The 22,630-nt window shown below is 41.3% G+C and overlaps 1 protein-coding gene across 5 annotated transcripts in view; it reads right to left on the bottom strand.

Annotated features, from left to right (window-relative positions):
• Nucleotides 1-22,630, bottom strand: part of LOC126424758 (1-phosphatidylinositol 4,5-bisphosphate phosphodiesterase) — a 449,937-nt gene that overhangs the window by 283,509 nt on the left and 143,798 nt on the right. The window contains exon 1 of one of the 5 annotated variants that reach the window (XM_050087501.1): nt 21,422-21,508. The exons of the other annotated variants lie outside the window; for them this stretch is intronic. The gene's annotated coding sequence lies outside the window, so the exon portion shown is untranslated. Of the gene's footprint in view, nt 1-21,421; nt 21,509-22,630 lie in introns of those variants that run through there. 5 annotated transcript variants of the gene reach the window in all.

The raw sequence follows: 22,630 nt of genomic DNA, 5'->3' as shown, positions 1-22,630 counted from the left end.
TGTGATGCTCCTCAAAATATTGCAGTTGACAACAACACAATACACAAAACAGATTCCTTTAAATACCTAGGAGAGTGGATTACATAAATGCCAAAGAAAAGATAGCAGCATACGTTTGGTTGTATAAAACTAATATTGTAGCTCAGAGAAGTTTTGACACTTTATTTATGTACTCCGACACATTTACGTAGCTTGACACACATAAACAATATGCATAATATTAGGTTAACACAATATTGCATCAGACTGGAATTAAGTGCATAAGTACAGTATTTTTGAACCTCTGGATGTCGGTAACGGATAACGATATCGACAACAGTTTAAAGGTTCCTCGTGAAGATCGCCTTAAGAACATATGCTAAAAATTTCGACGATTTGGCATGAATAAAAATTTTATAAGTGCGCATCGCGACTGTTGGTAGCTTTGGTATTCAAAAATCATGTTTTCTTTTCGGGTGTATCTCGATAACAGATAAGAGATTTTTGAAAACGGGAAAATGGCGTTTCTAGATACATATCTAAGGAAGATGCGGTTAAAATTTCTACTATCTGCTATGGTTAGTTGTTGCGATAGGTATACAAATGGTCACTAGGGCAAGGCTATCCAGAACACTTGACCCATTATCTCTTGATCAAAAGAACCCGAGGTAAGACCGCCTGAAAAATCGCGTTCTCGAGCTCAGCTGTTTGGAACATAAAGGTGTTCACAGTATAGATGTTCCATGATATTTATTTTATGATTCGTTATGAAGCGGCTTTCGGTTTTCTACGCAAAGCTCAGACTTGGAAGATAGCTGAGAACGGTCTAGAAAGGTGAAAGCCGATTCATACCGAACCACAAAATAATTATTATCCTGGAAAATAAACAGTGTGCATTTACCTTTTCCACATCATGGTAAGAAAGCTGAAATATGGAGTGCACATAACTGGTGTTTCAGCAGGTTTGCTAAGAACGGGGAAATTTTAGTGTCCAACCTAAGAAAGTTTACCGTAGACAAGATTTGGATGCATTTTACCCGTAAATGACGAAACGTTTTTTCTGTATTTGATCTCAAATATCTTCACTAAAAACAACATCATTAATGGACTTTGACTTTTTTCGATTGAAAATACTTTCGATGCCAAGAAAATCTTAGGGGTAAGGGAAACAGTGGTAACAGTGAGAGCTCACTTCGATTTTGGGATTAGAAAAATATTTCTAATTAGTTGCAATAATTTCAAATCACTGATTTGCCTCAGTGAAAGTAACATACTGTAAAACGGAAATCACTTTCAGTACCCTGGAAATGTGTCGAACGGAACATCAGCTCGAAACGGTGCATCATACGAAGGAAGATTGGAAAGCAACGCACAATAATTGTATTACAAAAATAAAAAATGAACTGACTTCTTTTACGTAGTTTTCTATATAATCACCAGCGTACTTAACACATTTCATCGTGGTACCACACTCGATACACTATCAACAGAAATCCGTTTGGATGGACTATAGCCATCTCCGGACTGCTGATTTCACTTCCGCATCTGTTGCAAAGCGTCGGCCAGTTGGGAACTTCTTCATGGGACCAGATAGATGAAAGTCTGACGGTGCAAGGTCCGAACTGTACGGTGGATGCTGGAGCACCTCAAACACAAATTTGGCTATTTTGTCACAAACAGAACGTGGAGGCAAGGATTGTCATCAAGAAGTTTGACAACGCAAATATTAATCAGGATCCAGAATGAGATTTTCACTCTGCAGCGGAGTGTGCGCTGATATGAAACTTCCTGGCAGATTAAAACTGTGTGCTCGACCGAGACTCGAACTCGGGACCTTTGCCTTTCGCGGGCAAGTGCTCTACCATCTGAGCTACCGAAGCACAACTCACGCCCAGTACTCACAGCTTTACTTCTGCCAGTACCTCGTCTCCTACCTTCCAAACTTTACAGAAGCTCTCCTGCGAACCTTGCAGAACTAGCACTCCTGAAAGAAAGGATATTGCGGAGACATGACTTAGCCACAGCCTGGGGGATGTTTCCAGAATGAAATTTTCACTCTGCAGCGGACTGTGCGCTGATATGAAACTTCCTGGCAGATTAAAACTGTGTGCTCAACCGAGACTCGAACTCGGGACCTTGCACTGTACAACTTGTCAATTCTTTGAATGTTTATGGTCTGATACACCGACGTAGAATTTCCTGGCACTTCAGGAAACGAAACTCAGGGGGAAATAAACAAGTTTTTGAAAGACCTTTGATGTGCAGCAACATGAACGCTGCATATTTTCGTGTTACGAAGGTATAAATTCGAAATCCACCAAACACCGCATGTTACTTTCCGAAGAATAGAAATCGAGACTGCGATGTGCTTTTGCAAGCCAGTCATAGCTCATGTCACGTGATCTCGCCTGCTGATGACAGCGTGGGACACGTGATGTAGTCAGCCAATAGCAAGATCACTCTTAAGTACCACGAACACACAAATAAGAAAAGTTAATGGTTTAAATTAATATACACAGTGTTGCTACAAGAAAAAAAAGCTTTCACATATAATATTGATCTCGAAGATTAACAAGCAGCAGGAGAAGGTAAGCTTCCACATATAATATTGATCTTTTTTGCGCGTGTTATACTTTTTGATACACCACACAAATGTGCCAGTACAATTTTTAATAACGACGTAAATGTCTGATTTTATAGGCTCGAAATTCTTCTAGGTGATCGTCCTCAGAGAGCTGATTTTTAAATGAGAGTCAAACGCTCTGTGATTTAAGAAATTCATCGTACATTCTCACACATAGGTCATCTTGCGTGAAAGGAAATTTACTTTGAAAGTAACGCTTTTCAAGCCACCATTCCTAATATTTTCCCGTGGCCTGTTAGAAATTGGTTCGTTTCAGCAGTTGCCAGTGAGCGCCACAGAACAGGCGTCACTGCACTTGCGCAGCTACCATGACGCAGGAAACCCGCATGTTCGTTCGTGTAAAACATTAAAAGATCTTGCATTATGTCATAAAAGAAACAGGACAACAGAGGATACTTCAAGAGCATCGAAATTTCGTGATCCATACTAAAATGCATAATTCAGCTTAAAGTGCACATTCGTATGTCCAGATTCGGATGTAAATTTTCGTGAGTACCAGTACCGTATTACCTCATGTTTGGTTCTTTATTATGGCGTAATGCCATACGAGCTAGAAGATGGAAAACGTACACTTGAAATGCAGCGAACAGTTGAAACTAGCCAACAGTGTGAAATTAAACACTTCGTTTCAAATAAATTGACTGCCTCAGCGCAAAAGATTAATGAAAGCTAAATCTCTGTAGCAAACCGACAAAAATAACTTCATTGTCCTGCAAGGCGATTAATGCTTGACAGAAAGAGGGAAACAAAACCTGAAACCAATAACATATTTTAGCCTTTCGTAACAAAGCGAACGTATTTTAATTCTTTTGATCGCTCCCGGCCACAAAAATCCATTTTGTTTTCATTTAATGTGAGAGCAATAAATGAAGAGGAAGCACCAAAATCACTAAACGTAAACATAAGTCACTTGGAGACTACCCACCTCCCCACTACATCTCAGGCTGCTCTGTGCATCAGCCCCGGACCTACGATATTTCCGAACCGGGACAATATTGGACAGTGGAGCCCAGCCACACTTCTGTAGCCAGAAGCGGGAGAAGGTATTACTCATACGCGACTAAACTGCGCATGCTCAAGAGCCCGCCCGCAACTGCTAAAACGAATCTAATGCAAACAGCTATCACGCCACGCTCATCAGAGGCAGTTTGTTGTTAGGAAGCATTGCATAGTCTTCCCAAAGCCTTTGACACACTACTGTTGGCATATAATTGTAAGAGCACTGCGTTTTATTGTTGTACATGGCGTATTTCCTCTGCGGCTTCAGTTTTCTTTTTTTTTCTTTCGTTCATGTTTTGTTGCTGCAGTATTATTCTGCAGAAGCGGGATACAATAATATCCTTTGTTAGAATATTGGTTCTTACCAGTCAAAAATCACAAAAATTTAAATGAAAACTAGAACAATCAAAAATTCCCGGAATTCTAAAAAATCCCCGGGTTTTTCCCGGTTTTCCCCCGGATGGAAAAATTCCCGGTTTTTTCCCGGATCTCGCGGTCATCCCGGGTCGTATACATCCTGATTAATGTTGTGGCGTTCGTCACGAAAGGCACGACGTAACTTAACCGAAGTTTTAATGTAGGTTGCAGCGTCCAGAGTGGTCCCGTGTTCAGCAAAGTCCAACGGTAACACGCCATTTATATCCCAGAACACTCTCAGAAGGAATATCCTGAGTCACTGGATTCTTTTCGTACTGGGGAACCAGCATGTTTCCACTCCACAGGGACCTGCCCGGTTTGGGCGTGTAGTGATACGCCCACGACTCATCACCAGTGACGATTCCTTACAGGAAGTCGCGCCCTACTGCGGTGTAATACTTTAAGTGATCCGAGCTTGTCACAATTCGCTGGCCCTTGTTGTCTGTCAGGTGATTAGGCACCCACTTTAGGAAATTTCGTGTCACGAACACTGCACCGTAGGAAATGTTGAACTGCTGCGATAAGGTCCGCAGTGGCGCACGCTGGTCACTCAAAACTGCTGCCTCAGTGGCTCCCACATTCTGCGGGGCTGCAGCTGTTAAGGCCGGTATTACACTATCAAATTTCTTTGTCAAAGATTTGATCAAAGATGTGATCCAATATTCCGTCCAATATATCTGACTAAGATCTTTGACGTAGCGCTAGAAGGGGTATTACACTGTCATCAAATTTTTCGTCAAAGTTCAAGATGGCTGACAACAACTTGTTATTTAACCGCAGCAGTTCTACGTACTCCAATTGCATTGTGTGCACATGCGGAAAAGAAGTGGGGGGAAAAAATGGAACCATACATACGAGGTTGACAGTCTTAAAGTCCTGGGATTACAACTTGATAATAAATTCAGTTGGGAGGAGCACTCCACAAAACTGCAGAAAGGCCTTAACAAATCTGTATTTGCAATTCGAGTGTTAGCAGACACAGGCAACACAAAAATGAAAAAGCTTGCATACTTTCATTCCATAATGTCATATGGGATAATATTTTGGGGGTAAATCTTGAAGTCAAACAAAAGTTTTCAAGGTCCAAAAGCGTGTAATACGTATTATTTGTGGAGTAAATTCACGGACCTCCTGCAGAAACCTCTTCAAAGAACTGGGTATACTAACTACTGCCTCTCAGTATATTTACTTCTTAATGAAATTTGTCGTAAATAATATATCTCTTTTTCCAACAAACAACTCAGTTCATACATACAATACCAGGAACAAAAATGATCTGCACAAGAACTTAAAAAGCACTTACTTTAGTTCGAAAAGGGGTCCACTACTCAGGAACACTCATCTTCAATAATTTGCCAGGAAACATAAAAAATTTAGTTAGAAATAAAGATCAGTTTAAAAGGAGCCTGAAAGACTTCCTACTGGCCAACTCCTTCTACTCCATTGGCGAAATTTTTAATAGAAACAAATTATGTATTGTATTTATTCATACTATTAGTATTGTTATTTCAGCTTTAAAAATATCGACATGTTCCACATCCACGAGGCTCTCCTCAGCACGGATCTATGGAACGAAAAACTAATCTAATCTGGGTGAAGCCGTGGGTTTTACGACGACACGATAAAAGCATTCAACAAAATTTGTTACGTGAGCTTACAGTGGAAGACGTCAAGTCGTACATCAATTACTTAAGAATGGATTAGCATACATTTCTGTATGTGCTCAATGAAGTGTATCCTCCTATGACAAAGCACAATATTCACTTAAGAACTGCTACATCTTCAGAAGACAGGCTCACTATAACACTCCGATTCCTTGCTACAGGAGAGGGTTATGATAGATTAGGTTAGGTCTCCAATCTTCTTAATCTATTTTTGTATTCAGGGTGCCTCACGTTGTAAAGCGCCTCATCAGCTTCAGACATCTCTATTAATTATGTAGTTGTCGGCACACACCAATTGTATTTACCGGCAATGGCTATAAAAACACTACAGACGACAGAACGCTACAGCGATGCTAGCGCTCCATGTGGTAACATGTCACATTGCAGTGAACAGAAGACAAGCGGTTTCTTTGATCAAATATACAGCGAGGCCCTAGATTTGATCAAATATTGGAACATTTGACAAAGTCCCTATTACACTATCAAATATCTTTGACAAAGATATTGGACAAAGAAATTTGATAGTGTAATACCGGCCTAACCGGCCGCCAGGAGCCAGGCCAGCGAGGTCCACACAGCGCTCTCGGGAGAATGCACACCACCTGGGGACACTGTTACCGTCCATACAGTCGTATGCATGTCTCTTTGCGAAGAATACTAAAGGAAATTTTGTTATCAGCAGTTGTTAATGTTAAATCTAAATAATTTAACTGACGAAATTTGTTCCACGCATGTTCCTGTGAGTTTCACTCTGTTTATGCCCTTTGGCCCACTACCGAACTACGCATCCCTGCTCTTCACAAGATGACGACAGTAACATGCCCGTCATGTTTGTTTCCAAGTTCAGTCTTCTCTCCCTAGAGCTGTACACAAAAACAAAATCCCCTCTGTAGCTCTAACTTCAAATTATATCTTCGTGAAATTTCAACATTCCAGCGGCGGGACCAGCGGAGAATAAAATTATTGTGCGCTACTTTCCGATCCTCCCTCGTATTTAACAGGGACCGAATGTATATTCGCGGTGAACAAAGATAAGGCCGACTTCGAGATGTTATTGACGAACTCAAATCAAGGACTGAAGCAAAAATTCAACACGATAGAAGTTTCACTACTGACTAACGCAGCTTCTGCTATCCTCAAACTCCGCCGTCAGTTCTTAAGGGTGGTACGACGTCAAACGGGCCGACTTGGAGCAGGAGAGGCACCACAGGACATTTTAATTTCCACTGTCTATACTTTTAGAAGTAAATTCATAAAACTTTGTCAGCATGACCAGGAAGGATTCAGGATTCACACCCGTAGCAGCGGAAGTTCAGAAACATAAAAAAATAATTTTTTTTACATGTGAAATCTCATCATTTTTTCACTTACTATTGGCTGCATTTGTTGCTATAGGTATACTTTTCTTCATAAGTAAGAGAGATTGTTCGATGAATTTTGCACAGCATACAAACCATACTTACATGTGTCTGAAACTCTAGAATCTATTTAATTTATGAAAAAATGAATGAGTTGTTACGTTTTAAACTATGTTTAGAAAAAATAAAATTTTGTAGTTAATTATCTCAATTTTTACCACAGTTTTTAATAGATTTGGAAAATTCTAGAGTTTCATACAGCTGTGAGTATGGTTTGTATGCTGTGCAAAATTCATCAAATAATCTCTCTTACTTGTACCTATAGCAACAAATGCAGCCAACAATAAGTGAAAAAATGATGAAATTTCATACCTAAAAAAAATTTATTTTGTTATGTTTTTGCACTTCCACTGCTATGAGTGTGAATCCTGAATCCTTCCTGGTCATGCTGACAAAGCTTTATGAATTTATTTGTAAAAGTATAGACAGTACAAAATAAAATGTCCTGTGGTGCCTCTCCTGCTCCAAGTCGGCCCGTTTGACGTCCTACCCCCCCCCCCCCCCCCCCCCCCAATGAAGTTGTCAGCGGCGATTTCAGCTACAGAAAAGTGTGTGGCAAGTGAGTTCCTTCACTTTCGACAGACGAACGCAGAAAAAAAACAACGAATGTGCAGTTACATTGGCTTTTCTGAAGTTCGACGAGTTTCCGAAGCATCTCGCTTTGACGAAGGCTGGGTTTCGCAAAAAAGGCGCCCGAGTGGGAAATGAGACGCTTAAAGTAGTTAATGAGTTTTGCTATTTGGGGAGCAAAATAACTCGTGATGGTCGACGATCCGTAACGAAACTGCGAGACAGAGGGCGCGCCGCTGAACGACCGCGCGCCTCTGGAAGCGCCATGCTGACCAGATACCTCGCCGTTGTTGTTGTTGAGGTCTTCAGTCCTGAGACTGGTTTGATGCAGCTCTCCATGCTACTCTATCCTGGGCAAGCTTCATCTCCCAGTACCTACTGCAGCCTACATCCTTCTCAATCTGCTTAGTGTATTCATCTCTTGGTCTCCCTCCACGATTTTTACCCTCCACGCTGCCCTCCAATACTAAATTGGTGATCCCTTGATGCCCCAGAACATGTCCTACCAACCGATCCCTTCTTCTAGTCAAGTTGTGCCACAAACTTCTCTTCTCCCCAATCCTATTCACTACCTCCTCATTAGTTACGTGATGTTGTTGTTGTTGTTGTTGTGGTCTTCAGTCCTGAGACTGGTTTGATGCAGCGCTCCATGCTACTCTATCCTGTGCAAGCTTCTTCATCTCCCAGTACCTACTGCAACCTACAGCCTTCTGAATCTGCTTAGTGTATTCATCTCTTGGTCTCCCTCTATGATTTTTACCCTCCACGCTGCCCTCCAATACTAAATTGGTGATCCCTTGATGCCTCAGAACATGTCCTACCAACCGATCCCTTCTTCTGGTCAAGTTGTGCCACAAACTTCTCTTCTCCCCAATCCTATTCAATACTTCCTCATTAGTTATGTGATCTACCCATCTAATCTTCAACATTCTTCTGTAGCACCACATTTCAAAAGCTTCCACTCTCTTCTTGTCCAAACTATTTATCGTCCACGTCTTACTTCCATACATGGCTACACTCCATACAAATACTTTCAGAAACGACTTCCTGACACTTAAATCTATACTCGATGTTAACAAATTTCTCTTCTTCAGAAACGCTTTTCTTGCCATTGCCAGTCTACATTTTATATCCTCTCTACTTCGACCATCATCAGTTATTTTGCTCCCCAAATATCAAAACTGCTTCACTACTTTAAGTGTCTCATTTCCTAATGTAATGCCCCTCAACATTACCGGACTTAATTCGACTACATTCGATTATCCTCGTTTTGCTTTTGTTGATGTTCATCTTATACCCTTCTTTCAAAACACTGTCCATTCGGTTCAACTGCTCTTCCAAGTCCTTTGCTGTCTCTGACAGAATTACAATGTCATCGGCGAACCTCAAAGTTTTTATTTCTTCTCGCCATAGGGAAGGGTAAAACCGACCGGTTAAAACCAACACCGGTATTCCAGTTCTGAGTAACAGGTATTTATCGGTATTTGTTTGGTCTCTGTTAGAAGAGGTTTTTTTATTTTTAATAACAACCGGATAAAGGAGCGAAAGATCAATTCACCACTGCAGCAGTGCTAAAATTACTCATTTTCAAATATACCTTCTTCTTACGAGTAATTTTTATTCGTAAAATATTCGTTGCGTTATTATTAAAAATAGGAAAAGCAATCAGCTTTATTTTAATAACAATGCCGACAGGAAGGAGCAACAACAAACAGTTACGAATTAGTACAACATTGCTGAGAATGTCCCCGTTGCCCTGTGTCGTGGTTTAAGGTACGCGTGTAGGTGAAGTGTGCGACATCTGACCGCACCTGCTGTATACGGCAGTGTTTCACTGTCGTCGCCGCTGTATTCCAGAATGGCACCAACCCTAGTCAGGAAATATTTCTACGAATCGATGTAGCAATGAAGTACAATGCTTCATTCGCTTTAAAAGGTTAAATATTTATCTGCCATTTTTATGAAATAATAAGAGAGATACGAGATTATGGTAATAGTAAAAAAATAATAGATAACGATATAATTGTAGTATCCAATAAAAATAGAAAGTAGCTGAGCACAAATTCAACACGATAGAAGTTTCACTACTGACTAACGCAGCTTCTGCTATCCTCAAACTCCGCCGTCAGTTCTTAAGGGTGGTACGACGTCAAACTGGCCGACTTGGAGCAGGAGAGGCACCACAGGACATTTTAATTTCCACTGTCTATACTTTTAGAAGTAAATTCATAAAACTATGTCTGTTTGTAGCCCCTGAAAACGGAAAAAAATTAACACCAAGACCATAGTTCTTCAGCCTCAGTTCTCACCCTTTAGAACTGACTCTTCGCTAATCCCAAATAATGATATGATCCCCGATTACAAAATTATTTTTGCCAGTGTGTCAAAAAATTAGAATGAATAGCACAATACTAATGATTTTTATGATTATCCATTACGGATATTTTAGAACCGTGACTGTATATTGAATGTAAATAAGTTATACAGAACTGCAACCAGTCACTTTTTTGAATAATTATGTTTTATTTCATGAACCGGTTTTCGAACCTTTTCAGGTTCATCTTCAGATGGTTTCAAGAAGTTACATCATTACTGGTTGTAGCATAATGCTGTGTGCTGGCTTGCGACAGTATAGGCGGCTTTTTTCGGTTAGTGTCCATCTGTCTGCCTCCATTTTGATGTCCAGTAGTTATATAAGGACACACACTTCCACACAAACTATATTAATTTACACTTTGACAGCGAGACTTTTCCAGCATCCAGCATGCGCTTCACAACTGTTGCTGTTAACAAGACAGATGGACACTAACCGAAAAAAAAGCCTATACTGTCGCAAGCCAGCATCCAGCATTATGCTACTACCAGAAATGATGTAACTTCCTGAAACCATCTGAAGATGAATCTGAAAAGGTTCGAAAACCGGTTCATGTAATAAAACATAATTATTCAAAAAAGTTACAGGTTGCAGCTCTGTATAACTTATTTACATCTAATGATTTTTGTAGTACTCAAACAATTATCACTCTTCGACAAAAGCAGCTAACTATGAACAGATTAGGTATTCTTTTATTTGCCTGTTTAATATTTTGAGCTTAGCATCCTGAAACTGAGGGAGTCAAAACTGTTTATCTTTGTTCGATTTTTATTGGTTATTACAAGAAATAACAGGGGAAAACTTCACAATAAATTCCTTCACAAATCGGTTGTTCTGAGCTGTTTTAACAGCGAGGTTAAACTAGCGTGTGGAACAAAAACGATATAACCGAAACACGCTTGTTTCAGGCGACAACCGCCATCGCTACCGGCAACGGCGCGCCGTTCTAAACAAACGGCGTTGGCTGTTACCCGGCGGCACTCGGCTCCTAGAGGATAACGCTCGTCCACCTTCTCCTTTGACCAAGGATTTCCTTCGGCAGTTTAATTGGGTAGTTTTTCAACATTTGCCTTATAGTCCCAACCTGACACCGAGCGAGGTGGCGCAGTAGTTAGACACTGGACTCGCATTCGGGAGGACGACGGTTCAATCCCGCGTCCGACCATCCTGATTTAGGTTTTCCGTGATTTCCCCAAATCGCTCCAGGCAAATGCCGGGATGGTTCCTCTCAAAGGGCACGGCCGACTTCCTTCCTCGTCCTTCCCTAATCCGATGAGACCGATGACCTCGCTGTCTAGTCTCCTTCCCCAAAACAACCAACCAACCAACCAACCCAACCTGACCCCCGCTAATTCAAGTGGTTGAAATGGCTCTAAGCACTATGGGACTTAACATCTGATGTCATCAGTCCCCTAGACTTAGAACTACTTAAACCTAACTAACCTAAGGACATCACACACTGCCGGCCGAAGTGGCCGTGCGGTTAAAGGCGCTGCAGTCTGGAACGGCAAGACCGCTACGGTCGCAGGTTCGAATCCTGCCTCGGGCGTGGATGTTTGTGATGTCCTTGGGTTACTTAGGTTTAACTAGTTCTAAGTTCTAGGGGACTAATGACCTCAGCAGTTGAGTCCCATAGTGCTCAGAGCCATTTGAACCATTTTGAACATCACACACTTCCATGCCCGAGGCAGGATTCGAACCTGCGACTCTAGCAGCAGCGCGGTTCCACACTGAAGCCCCCGCTAATTACCATCTGTTTTCAAACTGAAACGTTTCCTGGGCGGAAAGTATTCTACGGGGTGACTTTTTCCACCGTATACAAACTCTAAGGATTGATCGATGAGAGGATATGGATCAAAAAACATCCGGAAATGCATAGTTTCCATGCTAGAGACCACTTATTCAACCACACTTTGTTACAGAGACTGCGGTCTAATACGCGTTGTACAATGCAGCCGCAGTTGCAGTAACTCAACAGTTTCCTCCAAGACGGTGGTACTGTTCCTCATACGTCATGCCATAGCGCCCTCTCCTGCCGTTGTTGTTGTTGTTGTTGTTGTTGTGGTCTTCAGTCCTGAGACTGGTTTGATGCAGCTCTCCATGCTACTCTATCCTGTGCAAGCTTCTTCATCTCACAGTACCTACTGCAACCTACATCCTTCTGAATCTGCTTAGTGTATTCATCTCTTGGTCTCCCTCTACGATTTTTACCCTCCACGCTGCCCTCCAATGCTAAATTTGTGATTCCTTGATGCCTCGCCGGCCGGTGTGGCCGTGCGGTTAAAGGCGCTTCAGTCTGGAACTGCGTGACCGCTACGGTAGCAGGTTCGAATCCTGCCTCGGGCATGGATGTGTGTGATGTCCTTAGGTTAGTTAGGTTTAATTAGTTCTAAGTTCTAGGCGACTGATGACCTCAGAAGTTAAGTCGCATAGTGCTCAGAGTCATTTGAACCAACCTTGATGCCTCAAAACATGTCCTACCAACCGGTCCCTTCTTCTAGTCAAGTTGTGCCACAAACTTCTCTTCTCCCCAATCCTATTCAATACCTCCTCATAGAAATTGGTAATGATGTGTCCGAGTCACTGCTCTTGCTGACTCACCTCGAAGTGGATGTGATACAGCATTGCAGATTATGGTTCCATATTCGAATCGAGAGCTTGCCGACATGGTGTTTACTTACAGGAAGACAAATGGCATCGAGCGGCGGGCAGTAAGTTTGTATCAGGAGACCTATTCCCCGCCGACAACAACCACAGCGTTTCGCCGTTTGCCTGAGACAGCTCGTTTCAAGAAGCAGGAAATCATGAAGGATGTAGCCGAAATGTTCGGACACCAGACTTGTAGGGAAATGTGATTAACACTGTCGAAGGCGTCCGCCGTGTCGGTACCACGGTACTGGGAATAGGACGAATGACACAAATCCCGGGATCGTGGTCGCGTGGTGAAGAAACCAGTGACAAAACTGCTCCCGATGTGGAGACTCAGTCGCTAGTCAACTCTGCACACGTTATAAGTGGTAAGGGTAGTAACAAGACTCATGCAGAATGTTACACACGGTCGATGGATCGGACGAGGGAGCCCAGTTGCATGGCCTGCTCATTCACCGCATCTCAACCCGTGCAATTTCTGGTTACGGGGACAGCTCAAAAGTATCGTGTATGCAGAGCCCATTTCAGATCTGGAGACACTGAAACAGCGTATTCTTTGCTGCCTTTGACACTGTCCGTTCACAATTTTTCAGTCTTATTAACCAGGTTTCAACGCTTCTAAGAGTGCCGTCATCAGAATTTAGACATTTAAAGTGGTCTATAACATAATTACAAATTTGTGGGGAAAAGTTTTTTGTATAAAAAAGTGTAAATACTGACTAACAGTACAAGACTGTCTCAGTGCTTACATGTCACGTATAAAATAAGTAACAGGCCAGTAGGGCATTAGTCACAAAATGTTTAAAACGAATGTGTGAAGGCGAGCCTCTATGGGCTGCTCATACCTGTACAGCCACAGGTTGCAACGGACTGAGGCGCCCGCGTTAACAAGTGCGGCAGGTGAACATGACATTGCAGCGAGAGCGCCATCCAGTAGTAGCAGCAGGTACAACTAGGCTACTTGACATTCAAATGTAGACAGGCGAAAGTTATCATGAATATTGTTCAGTACACAACGTAAAAGGCAATATTTTGTTTAACAGTGACAGATAAAGTAACATTTTTTTTCTACGTCAGATCTTACAAGTACAGGTTGAAGCATAAAAACGTCATTATAGAAAATACAGAAAGGTCTGAATGACACAGCCTGTAGAAAACAATAAAACATGAAATACATCCAATAAACCTTTTAATAAATGAAAAATTATTAGATGACTTAGGTGGAAAAAAACATTTCGGTGAACTGCACGAGGAGACCGGAAATTAAATGTCAAGTTACGGCTTTATACCGTTGAGAGATTTTTCTTACGCAACTGCAGTTGCTCATTGAGAAAGAGGCTATAATTTCGAGAAATATGAAAAAATCTCTTAATTCTTCAAAAATATCTAATCTACACCCTTTCTTCTCGGTGTGCAGGCGCGCGACATGTAATCAGAAGATGGTCGGCAAAAGACGATTTTTGGGGGTTAGTGACATTTTTTCTTAAAAGGTGTTCTTTATGTCTGGTTGTAAAGGCACGTCCTGTTTGTCCTATGCAGTAAGAGGAACAGGTATCGCAGAAAATCTTATAGACGCCAGAACTTTCTAAAGGGGAACGAATAGATTTTAAATTATGAATGAAGTTTTTTTTTCCAAGTTATTATTCAAGAAAAGGCAACGTTGCCGTTGTATCTATTACGCAGGAGACGTTGGATCTGACTGGAGATGGGCCCTAAGAAAGGAACAGAAAAATATTTTTTTGGGGTTAGATTCAATGATAGAGGTGCCAAGGATAGTAACTCTTTTTTCTGAGGATGCCATTTACTGTGCCAGGTTTATGCTCGTTATTAACTGCTGCTTTTCTTTCGAAAGTGGAATGGAAGTATCTCGGTGAATAGCTGAGTGAAACAAGGTGTTTTTATGAGACTGTGGATGCATAGAAGAGACTGGTACGATCTGATCAGTATATATTTCTTTACGAAAAACACTGAATGACATTTTATTTTCTTCTATTGTAGGCGTCTAGTCAAAGTTTAATTGGCGGGCCTCGTTTTCAAATTCGATGGTGAAAGATATTTTTTCATGAAGTTCATTGAAGAGATTACAAATACTGTAGATGCCATCAGCAGGTCTCCTGTAGATGACTAAACTATCGTCAACGTATCTGAGACACTAGAGAATGCCTAGTGATGTAGCTGAAAAACAGTTAAAAAACTTTTGTTCTAGAGAGTTGATGAGAATATCGGCAAGAATACCTGTTAAGGGATTTCTCATAGCAAGACCGTCAGATTGCTGGTACAATTGTTCATGAAATTCAAAATAGTTGTACTTGACTACGACTGCGATGAGATTCATGAAGTCAGTGATTTGTTCATCTGACAAATCTTTTGTGAAATGTAATTTTTTTCTACGATCGTAAGCGTTTCCTGTACAGGGACATTAGTATAAAGATTTTTGATGTTGAATGAAAACAAGTTGGTGTATAAACTGTATTCTAAATATTTTACTTTATGGACTAAGGCGTGACTATTGGGAAAGGAATAATTCTTCTCGAAAACGATTGATTTTTTAAGAGTTTCGTGTAGAAATTTGGCCAAATCATGGTATGCGCTACTCATACTGTTAGATATCGGGCGTATCTGATGGTGAGGTTTATGGATTTTAAATTCAGACTGAAATTTTGGGGGCTTGAGGGTTCATGTTAATAAGCATTTTCTTCTAAAAAAGGTTTGATTAGAAATTTTGCGTTATTGATGGCCGACCTGACTTTTTTTTCTAATTCAGGAGTCGGATCCTCATGCAGTTCCAAAATATTTTCGCAAAAAAAAAAAAAAAAAAAATCTAAAGTTTTGGAAATATATTCAGAATTGTAAGAAACAACTACAGAGCAACCTTTGTCAGATTTAGTTATTAGAGCATCTGCTTTATTATTAATGGAATTAACCGATTTTCTATCGTTATGTGTAACATTATGAAGGGAGGCTAAATTTTTGCTAAGAATGTTACCTACATCATAAGCAATTCTAGATGGACATGCATTATCTATTTTTTACAATCAAGACCAATTTTGAATCGATAAGCATTTTTTCAATCAAATATACTACTTCGGAACTGCATGAGGATCAGACACCTGAATTAGAAAAAAAAGTCAGGTCAGCTATCAATATCACAAAATTTCTAATCAAACCTTTTCAGAAGAAAATGCTTATTAACATGAACCCTCAAGCCCCCAAAATTTCGGTTTCAATTTAAAATCCATAAACCTCACCATCCGATACGCCCGATATCTTATAGTATGAATAGCGCGTACTATGATTTGGCCAAATTTCTAAACAAAACTCTAAAAAATCAATCGTTTTCGAGAAGAATTATTCCTTTCCCATTAGTCACGCCTTAGTCCATAAAATAAAATATTTAGAATACAGTTTATACACCAAGTTGTTTTCATTCGACATCAAAAATCTTTGTACTAATGTCCCTGTACAGAAACGCTTACAATCGTAAAAAAATTTTACGTCATTTCAAAAGAGATTTGTCAGATGAACAAATCACTGACTTCATGACTCTCATCACAGTCAAGTAAAACTATTTTGAATTTAATGAACAATTGCACCAGCAATCCGACGGTATTCCTATGGGAAATCCCTTAGCTGGCATTCTTGCCGATATTCTCATCAACTCTCTAGATGAAAAGTTTTTTTAACTGTTTTTCAGCTACATCACTAGGCATTCTCACGTGTCTCAGATACGTTGACGATATTATAGTCATCTACAAGGGGTCCGGCCCCGGTAGCTGAGTGGTCAGCGTGACGGAATGTCAATCCTAAGGGCCCGGGTTCGATTCCCGGCTGGGTCGGAGATTTTCTCCGCTCAGGGACTGGGTGTTGTGTTGTCCCCATCGACGCGCAGGTCGCCGAAGTGGCGTCAAATCGAAAGACTTGCACCAGGCGAACGGTCTACCCGACGGGGGGGCCTTAGCCACACATTTCATTTCATTCATCTACAAGGGACCTGCTGATGTCATTGGTCGTATTTGTGATCTCTTCAATGAACTTGATAACAAAATATCTTTCACCATCAAATTTGAAAACGAGGCCCGCCAATTAAACTTTCTCGACTTGATGCTTACAATAGAAGAAAACAAAATGTAATTCAGTATTTTTCGTAAAGAAATATATACTGACCAGATCGTACCTGTGTCTTCTATGCATCCACAGTCTCATAAAAACACCTTGTTTCACTCAGCTATTCACCGAGCTACTTCCATTCCACTTTCGAAAGAAAAGTTCAACGACGAAATCAATTTACGCAAAACGACAGCAGTTAATGACGAGTATAAACCTGGCACAGTAAATGACATCCTCAGAAAGAATGGGTCAAATGGCTCTCAGCACTATGCGACTTAACTTCTGAGGTCATCAGTCGCCTAGAACCTAGAATTAATTAAAGCTAACTACCCTAAGGACATCACACACACCCATGCCCGAGGCAGGATTCGAACCTGCGACCGTAGCGGTCGCTCGGCTCCAGACTGTAGCGCCCAGAACTGCACGGCCACTCCGGCCGGCCTCAGAAAGAACTCTGTTAAAAAAGAGTTACTATCCTTGGCACCGCTATCACTGAATCTAACCCCAAAAAAATATTTTTCTGTTCCTTTCTTAGGGCCCATCTCCTGTCAGATCCAACGTCTCCTGCGTAATAGATACAACGGCAACGTTGCATTTCCTTGAATAATAACTTAGAAAAAAAAACAACTTCATTCATAATTTAAAATCTATTCGTTCCCCTTTAGAAAGTTCTGGCGTCTATAAGATTTTCTGCGATACCTGTTCCTCTTACTGCATAGGACAAACAGGACGTGCCTTTACAACCAGACATAAAGAACACCTTTTAAGAAAAAATGGCATTAGCCGCCAAAATTCGTCTTTTGCCGACCATCTTCTGATTACATGTCGCGCGCCTGCACACCGAGAAGAAAGGGTGTAGATTAGATATTTTTGAAGAATTAAGAGATTTTTTCATATTTCTCGAAATTATAGCCTCTTTCTCAATGAGCAACTGCAGTTGCGTAACAAAAATCTCTCAACGGTATAAAGCCGTAACTTGACATTTAATTTCGGGTCTCCTCGTGCAGTTCACCGAAATGTTTTTTTCCACCTAAGTCATCTAATAATTTTTCATTTATTAAAAGGTTTATTGGATGTATTTCATGTTTTATTGTTTTCTACAGGCTGTGTCATTCAGACCTTTCTGTATTTTCTATAATGACGTTTTTATGCTTCAAACTGTACTTGTAAGATATGACGTAGAAAAAATGTTACTTTATCTGTCACTGTTAAATAAAATATTGCCTTTTACGTTATGTACTGAACAATATTCGCCTGTCTACATTTGAATGTGAAGTAGCCAAGTTGTACCTGCGGCTACTGGATGGCGCTCTCGCTGCAATGTCATGTTCACCTGCCGCACTTCTTAACGCGGGCGCCTCAGTCCGTTGCAACCTGTGGCTGTACAGGTATGAGCAGCCCATAGAGGCTCGCCTTCACACATTCCTTTTAAACATTTTGTGACTAATGTCCTTCTGGCCTGTTATTTATTTTATACGTGACATGTAAGCACTGAGACAGTCTTGTACTGTTAGTCAGTATTTACACTTTTTTATACAAAAAAATTTTCCCATAAATTTGTAATTATGTTACAGACCACTTTCAATGTCTAAATTCTGATGACGGCACTCTTATAAGTGATGAAACCTGGTTAATAAGACTGAAAAATTGTGACCGAGGGCTCATTTGCATCAATTTTAATTTATAAACGGTCACTGAACCAAGCAGCCATGTTCAAAACATCTCCAAGTACTTCAAAACGAGTCAGTGTGGAAGTTGGTCCAGAAGTTGACGTTGGTTTGGACAACATTGGGCACTTTCCAGTGGTCAGTGATAAAAAAATCATTTGGCAGGTGCAAGAAACCGGATTACAAAGGCAAAACAAAATTTTACTGTGTAACATTCACGTATGTATGGATAGAAAAAAATTGTTTCTTTGATTATCATTCTTCACAAGGGTAAAACCATAGTTTATGCCTATAATCATTAAGTATGCTTTGTGTAATTTATGTATTTGATGAAATAAAATAAAATAAAATATTTTGAGTTTTCGTCTGATACTGCACCCACTTGACCACAATGTCCTCAATCTGGGGACGCGCTGCATCCCCCCTTGGGGGGGCGGGGGGACCTCGTAATATTTTATACATCTGAAATCATAATTTATTCATAATTCGAAGAACTCGATGACAAAACCAGGATTTCTTTCCAGAAAAAAAATAATTCGTGACCGAAAGGGTTAACGCACCAGCTGTGACTGTGTCGAGGACGACGAAGGAAATCGGCCGTTTCCTTTCAAAGGAACCACCACGGCATTTGCCTGGAGCGATTTATGGAAATCACTGAGAACGTAAATCTGGATGGCCCGATGTGAGTTCGAACGGTCCTCCTCCCGAATGAGAGTCCACTGTGCTATATTTATTAGTAGTTGTTATGTGAGTCATCATGTAAAATAGTCTTCTATAACAAATGGCTGAGAAGTGGTATAATTTGTAAGTGTGATAGTAATTGTTATGACCTTTCCAGTGTTCGTGGGAAAGGGACTGGATTGGTTTGGTGGTGAAATAATGAATGACAAGAAAGTTCCTGCACTTCCCCCACCATTCACTGCTTTACTGCTAGACTGCACAAATCTCTCCCATTCAAGAACTGCTGGAAGTTTTATACTAAGGTGACAAAAGTCATGGGATGGAGATATGCAAATAGAGATATGGTGGTAGTATCGCATACACGAGGTATAATAGTGCAAGACATTGGTGAAGCTGTCACTTGTACTCACGTGATTCACGTGCAAAGGTTTTCAACGTGATTATGGCTGCACGAGGGGAACCAACAGACTCTGAACACGGAATGGTACTTGGACCTAGAAGCATGGGACATTCCATTTCGGAAATCGTTTGGGAATTCAATATTCCTGGTTACACTGAATCAAGAGCGTGCCGAGAATATAACATTTCAGTCGTTACATCTCACCACGGGCAACTTAACGACCGAGAGCGCTAGCGTTTTCGTAGAGTTGTCAGTGCTAACAGACAAGCAACAGTGCGTGAAATAACCGCAGAAATCAATGTGGGGCTCACGACGAACGTATCCGCTAGGACAGTGTGGCGTTAATGGGCTATGGCAGCAGACGACCGACGCGAATGCCTTTGCTAACAGCACTACATCGCCTGCAGTGCCTCTCGTGGGATCATGGCTCAAATGACTCTAAGCACTGAACATCTGAGGTCATCAGGAACTATTTAAACCTAACTAACCTAAGGACACCACACACTCATGCCCGAGGCAGGATTCGAACCTGCGACTGTAGCAGCAGCAGCGCGGTTCCGGACTGAAGCGCATAGAACCGCTCGGCCGCCGCGGCCGGCTCATGGGATCATAACCATATCGGTTAGACCCTAGGCAGCTGGAACACCGTGATCTGATCAGATCAGTCTCGATGTCAGTTGGTAAGAGCTGACGGTAGGGTTCGAGTATGGCGCAGAAGCCATGGAGCCAAGTCATCAACAAGGCACTGTGCAAGCTGGTGGTGTCGCCGTAATGATGTGGCTGTGTTTACATGGAATGGACTGGGTCCTCTGTTCCGACGGAATCGATCGTTTGCCAGAAATGTTCGGGTAGGTGGAGACCATGTGTAGCCATTCACGGACATCACGTTCCCGAACAACGATGGAATTGTCATCGGGTCACAACTGTACGTGACTAAATTGAAGAACATTCTGGACAATTCAAGTGAATAATTTGGCCAACCAGATCGGCCGACATGATTCCCATCGAACATTTGTGGCACATAATCGAGAGGTCGGTTCCTGCACAAATCCTGGCAGGCTACAATTTCGCAATTATGGACGTCTATAGAGGCAGAATGGCTCCACATTTCTGCAGGGGACGTTCAATGACTTACAGAGTCCATGCCACACACAATAGCTGCACTACGCCGGGGAAACGGAGGTTGGACACGATATTATGAGGTATCCCATGAGGTTTGTAACAGGGTAACTCGTCATCCTAAATACATGATTAGGTATTCGAATTTTCTCATGAGTCCAATATGTGAAACTTCTGATAATAGTTTAACGTCAAACCTTGCGTAAAAAAAAAAAGAACGTGTATTATACAAAAATATCATCTAAGAAATAATGCAATGGACAATTTATAGCAGATTTCCGTAATTAAGACTAAAATGTGAACATGTTGTAACATGTATCATTATTTTAAAAATGAATTTGTTTTCAGTCATGTGATGTTATTAGGTGAAACTGTTAAATGCTAAATAAATAGCTTTAAAAATAGGAGTAGTAGTTTTTTTTTTTTAGTCAGTCCTTTACACAGCGATATAGATTTTGTGGGATTCAGGGTTTTATTTTGTATAAATTGGAGCACGGGTACATGAAAACGGTAATAATCAGCTTTACAAAGGAAATTGTCGATCATGAGAGTGCTTCTGTTCGTTAACAAAACGGAGGCAGATGGGCAGTGTGTACGACATGTGGAGATGTGCAGCAGAGTACAGGGTGTGTATGGGATGAGGCCGGAGAGGTGGTAGAGTAAATCGTGTTTAGGACGATGACGCTCCCAGCGTCCGCCGGTTGCAGGGCAGTGTAGGAGGGAGAAACCTCACCTGTCTCTGCACTTGTAGCTGTACTTGTAGCTGTAGCTACAGCCGCCTCTGCTGCCGTGTGCTCCCGCGACGCTCGACGCGTCGCGACTGTCAGTTGTCTAGCCTGTCCGCCGACACAGCGGGCAGGATGGGGAAAGGCTGGAGGGGGGGGGAAGGAGGGAGGGGGAAGCCCCGGCCTGCCGGCTGACCACGTGACCGCTAATTGTAAGCCGCTCGCGCTGAGCTCCTTAACCGCCCGCTTCCGACTGCTGGCGCCGCGGCGCAACTCGCGGAAGACTCAAATCCAATTTCTGGCGTCCTGTTTACACGGCACGCCCAGAATCGATACTGTCAGCCTGACGCAATGTCGCTTTTCCGTAAAACTTGTCTTTTACGCGAATTTTATCGAAACATCTCTCGCAGTAGGCTAATAGAATCATACCTGGGTACAAGAACGTTAATCCGTCAATCATTAGGTAACGAAGTTAACTTTTCGTGTAACGGATTAACTTTAACGTTTATTGAAAAATAGAAAACAAAAACGGGCACTTTAACTTCCGTCAATTTTGTTCTGAGTCCGTTAATCGTTAATTCGGTATCCACTATTTATGAAAAAAAAAAGGTCGCATCGCCCGCGAGAATCGTGTTCTGACGAGTTCGGGTCACGTACGTGTGTGACTACGCCGAGGAGCGTGCGACTGATGCAAACAATTGACTGTGAGCGAGAATGATGACTAGATATTGGTTCTTTATTGTTGTTTGTTTACAGAGTTCGTGTTAGGTAATTGTGGAAACTAAATCATGGAATCGGATTCTAGCTCTACAACTGACCTAAGCCCGTAGCCGCATTTAGGTGAAGACGTTCATTTTGTATCCTGATCTGTAAAACTTTTGCTTTTCGATTGTAAACTGTGCTTGCCTAAAAATAATTAACAATAAAGATTTTAAGAGAAACAATAACAGATCCTTTTACAGCACATTCAGACAGAAACTACAAAAATATGTAGCACCAAATCTGTGTTTTAAAGATACCAGTGGAAAACTAGCAATGAATAATGAAGAAAATTGTGAAATATTAGCAAAATATTTTGAACAACTCCTCAACTGTCAGGAACCTATTGAAAAATTACCAGCCAACACCCCAAACACAGTAAACAATAATTCGGAACCCCCATGCCTCATAGAAATCAGAGAAATCATTAAAAACCTTAAGAACAATAAAGCACCAGG

The sequence above is a fragment of the Schistocerca serialis genome, chromosome 10 (assembly GCF_023864345.2).
Source record: "Schistocerca serialis cubense isolate TAMUIC-IGC-003099 chromosome 10, iqSchSeri2.2, whole genome shotgun sequence".
Taxonomy (NCBI): Eukaryota; Metazoa; Arthropoda; class Insecta; order Orthoptera; family Acrididae; genus Schistocerca; species Schistocerca serialis.
Note: the sequence above shows the minus strand (reverse complement) of the source record. Positions and strands in the feature narration are given on the sequence as shown.